The sequence below is a fragment of the Terrapene carolina genome, unplaced genomic scaffold (assembly GCF_002925995.2).
Source record: "Terrapene carolina triunguis isolate 2854851 unplaced genomic scaffold, T_m_triunguis-2.0 Scaffold695, whole genome shotgun sequence".
Taxonomy (NCBI): Eukaryota; Metazoa; Chordata; order Testudines; family Emydidae; genus Terrapene; species Terrapene triunguis.
Genome location: NW_020665046.1, coordinates 1616412 through 1623435, shown reverse-complemented (window position 1 = coordinate 1623435; position 7024 = coordinate 1616412).

Below are 7024 nucleotides of genomic sequence, written 5' to 3'. Positions count from 1 at the left end.
AGGCGTTGCGTTTTCCTTGTGCTTCTCCAACCTCCTTTGCCATCTCCTCCCACTGGGAGGTCCCCTGCCGGGCTGCTCATCCCTTCATTTAGTGGACTGAAGCTTCCTCTCCTTCCTTCCCTCGAAGAACCCATACAGTTGAGAAATGTTTCCATGCAGTCCTTAGCCCCCGCATTGGCCCCACAGCATGAGAACGCTGGGCGTTGGGGTTGGACTCTTAGACACTAGTGCCATGGGCTCTTGCAGGGTAACCAGGAGGAGGGTGTGTGTGGGGCACAAGGGGAAGCTGCAGAGGCCTTTCCCCAGGCAGGCAGGCGAGGCGCTGTGGGTTGACAGCACAAGAATGAGATGGTGAATGGGGCTCTGTCAAGGCTCCTTCCCCACTCTGAACTTTAGGGTACAGATGTGGGGGCCTGCATGAAAACTTCTAAGCTTGACTACCAGCTTAGATCTGGTCCGCTGCCACCACTCCCAATGTGCTAATTCCCTTCCCTGGGTAGCCTTGAGAGACTCTTCACCAATTCCCTGGTGAATACAGATCCAAACCCCTTGGATCTTAAAACAAGGAGAAATTAACCATCCCCCCTCCTCTCTCCCACCAACTCCTGGTGGATCAAGATCCAACCCCCTTGGATCTAAAAAACAGGGAAAATCAATCAGGTTCTTAAAAAGAAGGCTTTTAATTAAAGAAAAAGGTAAAAATCATCTCTGTAAAATCAGGATGGAAAATAACTTTACAGGGTAATCAAACTTAAAGAGCCCAGAGGACCCCCCTCTAGCCTTAGGTTCAAAGTTAGAGCAAACCGAGGTAAACACCCTAGCAAAAGGTACATTTACAAGTTGAGAAAACAAAGATAAAACTAACACGCCTTGCCTGGCTGTACTTACAAGTTTGAAATATGAGAGACTTGTTCAGAAAGATTTGGAGAGCCTGGATTGATGTCTGGTCCCTCTTAGTCCCAAGAGCAAACTCCCACCAAAACAAAGAGCACCAACAAAAGCCTTCCCCCCACCAAGATTTGAAAGTATCTTGTCCCCTTATTGGTCCTTTGGGTCAGGTGTCAGCCAGGTTACCTGAGCTTCTTAACCCTTTACAGGTAAAAGGATTTTGTAGTCTCTGGCCAGGAGGGATTTTATAGTATTGTACACAGGAGGGCTGTTGCCCTTTCCTTTATAGTTATGACAGGCTCTCCAGGGAGCTGAGTAAAAGACAGACAGACAGACACACACACACACACACCAGCCTGCAACCTTAAACGCTGCAGGCCTCGGACACTTCCCGCTTAGCTGCCGGGTGCTTTTGATGCCATTATCTGTATGTGGAAATGGGTCATCTTTAGCCTGTGTTCCTGCTCCAGCCCCCGGGAGCTGGAAATGAGAGCTCCGGTAACAGGGGCTGCTGCAGGAGACCAACTGTGGCGTGCATTGGCTCCTCACATACACTGCTCTAGCTCATGGAGATGTCTTGGCCACTGGCTGCTCTGACCTGGTGCTGCTGCTGCCCCTGGGAGCTCTCTCAGGTAGTGTTCGCGTGACTCAGGGTGCACTGTCCAAGTGACACGATTTCCAATGCTGTATAGTGATTTGGGGCAGCCTTAGTTCTTAGACAAAGACCGTGCCCCTGTGATGGGGGCTATGGTGAGCTGGGGAAACTACCTTTCTCTTTGCTGGTAAAGGGGAAAAAGCTGTATTTTATTTTTAGATCTTGACCACAAACCCCGAAGTGCAATACCTGCTGTGACTCCATCCTTGGAGCCAGGATCTCCCCTCTGCTCCGCTGCCCAATGCCAAAGAGACTGGGCCATGCAAATGGCCTGCAGAGTTAATCTCTGTGCCAGTGGAGCACTGAATTCGCTGTGCTTTGATGTCTCCAAACCTTCCTGGTTCGGTTCTCAAAGCAGCAAGGAGGGGGGTGAGTTTGCCACACCAACATGCTCGGTTGCGTGGCTTTGTTTGTACTTCTGTTTTCTCTTACACGTGAGACCAAAATTAATGCACACCGTGTTTGGTGAATAAATCAGTGATTGGATCTGTCGGCACTAGTTTGGTCGGGTCGCCGGTTGCATGTTGAGCCAGGTGTGAGCAGGGCTCCCGCTGCTGTGGCTGTGGGGGAGGGCTTGGTACACTGCAGTTGTCCCTCTAGCGTCCCTAACTCCTGTACTGGAGCAGTATCTCCATCACCTGCACGGAGAAGGGAATTGCTGGAGAGAGGTGGAAAAGCAGGAAGAGGTGGTGGGAAATGCTAACACATGGGGTGTGATTTTCTTCCACTCATGCTCAGCTTGCACCTAGGAATGGGGCGAGGGTGCAAAAGTAGCTTTTAGGCCACCAGTTGAGCCTCCTCTAAGCCAGGCTGGTCAGGGACCTGCATGGCCCTCAGAATAAGTTAGAGCCACCTCAGGGCTGCTCTGCCCTGCACTTGGCTGCCATGGCCCCCTAAGGCCAGTAGAGCATCACTGAGTTCAGCCACATTCTACACAGAGCAGCATAGAATGGAAAGACTATGGGGCTCTCTAGACATTTGTCATTGAACCCAGACCCCCTTCCCCCCATTGGCCTGGTCCTTCACATGTCAGTAGTCTATTGACTTCACCAGACCTCTCCATTGGAGAGTGGTTGCAGGGTCAGGTCTTAGGGTTTGTCTACACAGGGATATTGACTGACTTAGCTATAGTGAAGTAATTGTGCTAGCGTTAGGCTGGTCAGCGTCCCTCTGTAGACAAGCTCTTTTGCAGGTGTCTTCATCAGCATTCAGGAGTGAGAAGAGGCTGTGCAGGAGGCGGTACACACATCCCCAGCTACCCACTAGCTCTTACTGTCTTGCAAAGAATGGGATTTTTCATTGTGATTTGTTAAACAAAATGCCAATCATTCAGCTTGATATGCAGCCCAGTGGCTAGTACCCACCCTCTGCGCTGACTGTAGGGGCCTCTCTGGAGTATGGAGCAGCCAAACGGTGGGGCATGGAGCTGTGTTTTATAAGAGGCTGCACTGTGCAATAATCTTAGAGAGACGAGGTGGGGGAGGTAATATCTTTTACTGGACCTGCTTCTGTTGGTGAGACAAATTTTTGAGCCACACAGAGCTCTTCCTTCCCCACCTTGTCTCTCTACTATCCTGGGGCCAGCACAGCTACAGCATCGCTGCAACCACTGTTCTTATTGTCTGTCACTTGGAATCAAATCGAAATAGCAAATCTTTGCAATTCTTCCCATATACACACACTTCTAAGGGGCACATCTTTGGCACTGCCTGACATGCTGCATACTAGCTCTAGGCTGGTTCTGCAGCAGATGTGACAGCGGCATGTGGTGTGCATTGAGATGGGCTGGGGAGCAGGGGCTGACCCAACAAGGGAGCTTCTGGGCTAAATTGTGCTGCCTCCCCCTCTCAGCCTGATCACTTGGGCCATTCCCCTCAGTCTGTTTGTGCCTTTGGCCACTTCCACTGTATAAGCTGTGGGAGGAGAGCTGAGCATGTGGCAAAGTGCATTACAAATGGGTTTAGAAATGGTTTAAGGCAGCATGGGCTTGGCCTCAGCTCTGATTGCAGGCCAGAATTTAGGCCATGAGTCTAGCTAATGACCCATGGCCTGATTCTCATCTCCGTATCAGACTATAGCGGCTTTCACAAATCGCTCGCCCCAGCCTATAGCCCATCTGTGCAGAGACGATGCCAGGGAGAGTTGGCTTAAATCATTGTGTCTGGTTTTTAAAGTGGCTTGAGCTTAGTCTCTCTCCAGCCAAACCAAAGCTCCATGATCAGCATGTTCAGGCCTATATGCAGCTGTCCCACACTGTGTGCTTGATAGTCGACCATGCCTGTTCCTCTAGAGTTGGCCAGCACTGTCCATGTGCCACAGAGCTTCCTGACTACTTTTTGCCTAGCTGGGAGCAGTGGCGGATTTAGAGTTAGTGAGGTCCTGTGCGCAGCTTCATTTTCGGGTCGTTTCTCCTTCCCCCCCCCGGGACCCAGCCAAGAAAAAGAACATTCTCTCATCTCCCTTGGGCAGCGCAGCTCCCAAAGTGACCGGCGGCTCCTGGGGGGGGGCCCTCTGTGCGCTGCTGTGCACAGGTGCCACCCCCATATCTCCCATTGGTAGCAGTTCCCGGCCAATGGGAGCTGTAGAGTTGGCTCTTGGGGTGGGGGCAACACGTGAAGACACCCCCCCACCCCAGGGGCAACAGGGACATGCCGGCCACTTCCAGGAGCGGCGCAGGCAGGCAGCTACCTTTGCGCTGCTGCTGGCACATCTCTGTGTGCCCTTTGTGGGGAGGGGGGCAGTGGTTCTCTGTGCGCTGCCTGGGGCGGGGACAGCGCACAGAGCTCCGCCAGGGGCATGCAGAGATGTGCCAGCAGCCAGCCACTTCCGGGAGCGGCGTGGGGCCACCATCCACGGAATGCAGGCAGCCTGCCTGCCTGAGCCTTGCTGCGCTGCCGGCCGGGACTGGGGGGAAGGTTGTCAGATGAGATTTGTCCTGCATTTTGGGGGGGCCTCTGTCATTGGGGGCCCTGTGCCACCGCACTGTTCGTTTCATAGTAACTCCGCCTCTGGCTGGGAGGTGCTGGCTGCCCAGCCATCAGCTGATTTCAGACACTACCCAGTAGCACCTGGGCAGAGTGCTGTGGAGGCCTTACGGCAGCTGAGCCCCATACAAATGTTTCTGTGAAACTGGGAGGGAAGAGGCCACGCAATGGAAGACGTTCATCTTGCTGGCCCCTTGGAGTTGGAGAATCGTTCCATGAACTGCAGTGCGCTTTGGCTCAGGCCCAAAAGAGAGAGACACGTTGCAGCATGATGCTAGCATGGAGGAGAATCTGGCCAGCCCCATGGCTCAGTGGGGTGAGAAGCTGCCTCCTCTGAGGGTGTGGGCCCAGCTGAGTGAGATACAAAGCCAAGGAAGAGCTTGTGGTGTTTTGGATTCTTTGCAGGGGGTTATTAGTCACTCCCAGGGTCTGGGGGGTTTGGTTTTCACCTGCTGCTCTGGTTAACGAGTGAACATGGTGCTCTGTGCAGATGGAGGGGGGTGGGGTGCCCGCCTGAGCCCAGGAAGAAGCCAGTCAAACACTTGCCTCCTTGATTCAGGTATTCAATGCCCAGCTCATGCCCTGGAGCTGCTGCCCCTTTCTCTCTGTGCCCAGGTGGCTTTCCCCCCGCTTAGCCCCCCAAAACAGCAGAGCATATTTCCTTGCTGAAAAAATAAACATTTATTTACATGTGAAAAGACAATGTGCAAAATGCTCTGGTGCTCCTTAGCAACTGGCTAGCTAACGAGGGCTCCTGCAGATCTCCCTCCAGCCTCAAACCTAGGTGCAGCTGAGCCCAGAAACAGCAAGGATGGCTCCTTGCCAGCCTGTAAAAGCCCAAGAACAATTCCTCCCGCAACTCCTTGGAGGGGCTGCATTATCCAGCCCCTCCACAGAGCACTGCATTGGCTGGGGCAGACACTGCTTGCAACCAAGAGGTCACATTAGCAACTTGCCAGGAGCCTCAGGGACCACCTGGATCTAAATTGCATAAAGTGAGAGACTGGGGCAGCCTGCCTCCTCCCTGGGAGCTGTGGTCTGTTCTGCTGCTGCTGGAGCATTGCCTGGGAGGAGCCATGGTCCCTACAGCATACATTCTTCTGAAGGTGAGGGCAGCTTCGGGCAGCATTCTGGCTGCTGCTGACATCTGCCCCCCTGCCAGAAGTCACGTCCCTGCCCTTAGGGGAGAGGGCTCAGTACTCGAGTCAGGCAGGTGTAGCTCCAGCAGTTGGCAGCTGGTGGGCACGATGCTGCTCTTTATCCACCAGGACATGGGGATGTGAAGCCCTGTAAAGAAAGGTCTGTGCATAAACTGCATGGGCCTGAGGCACTTGGGCAGCAGCGGGCGACACCACCGGCATGATTTACAGCAGAGCCCGTGGGATCTGGGGGGCTCAGGGCTGTGAAGATGAAATGAGGCTCCTGCCACTTCTAGAGCACCAGTTGTAATCTGCCGCAGACCAGAAGCTGTGCCCAACGGAGGGCTCTGGAGTGATCTAGGAGAAATGCCTTGCTGGTCTCAGCCCACTTCCTAGCACCCCAGGATCCACATCACAGGAAGTGACCATTGGCTTCTCCCCAGTGCCTGCAGCAAGGACACAGAGGATTGGCTGGGCTATGGAGACTACACGCCCATAGTCCAGGGTAAGGAGGCCCCAAGCTGTGGATGAGCAGCAGACTGAACTCCAGCCCTGTCAATCTGGATTCAAGGTGCCTGGAGAAGAGCATGCTCTGCACTTCCTCTGGGCATGTAGCTGACTGTACTGCCCCAGCCAGTCCATTGCCACCTGGGCTGGAAGCAGAACAGCTTGCAAATCCAACCCCTTGCTTGGCAAGCTCCGGAATCTCCCGCCCTTCCCTGTTGCCAGCAGCAGAGTTCCCGAGCACAGAGGATGGGCGAGCCTGCTGGACCGGAGCAGGCTGCCTGTTTAGCTGTACCAGCCTAGCACTTTCAGTTGCTGCAGCCATGGAAGAAAGAGGGGGTGAGCACTGGCCAAGGCAGAGAGAGGAAGGAGTGCCCAGGGGTAGGGCACTAGCCTAGGACTCATGAGCAGATCTGCTCAGGCCTAATGTTAAAGCTTGACCCAACCCAGCTAGATCACAGCCGACCCGAACCTGACCTGAGAGGGGCAAGGTGGTGTCATGACTGATGCAACCCGACCTCAACACTCTCATCGGGTTACCAGGGTCTAACGTAGTTGGACCACCCAGTGTTAAGAGGCTGCCTGCCCCAAGCCTGCACGTATGCTATACAGGTTACCCGCCCCGAACCCGACACTTAGAGGTGGATGCGGCTCAGAGGACCAGCGTCTATGGGCAAGAGCCAGATTCAGTGCCCAGCACTGCCCCTGACTTCCTGCCTGACCTTGGGTCACTCACGTGCATCTCTCTAGCCTCAATTCTTCATCTGTGAAAAGTGGGGACAGCACCAGTCCTGGGAGGCAGGGCCGTGCTCAGAGGATAAATACATTAAAGAGGCTGAGGGGCTCAGAGGCTG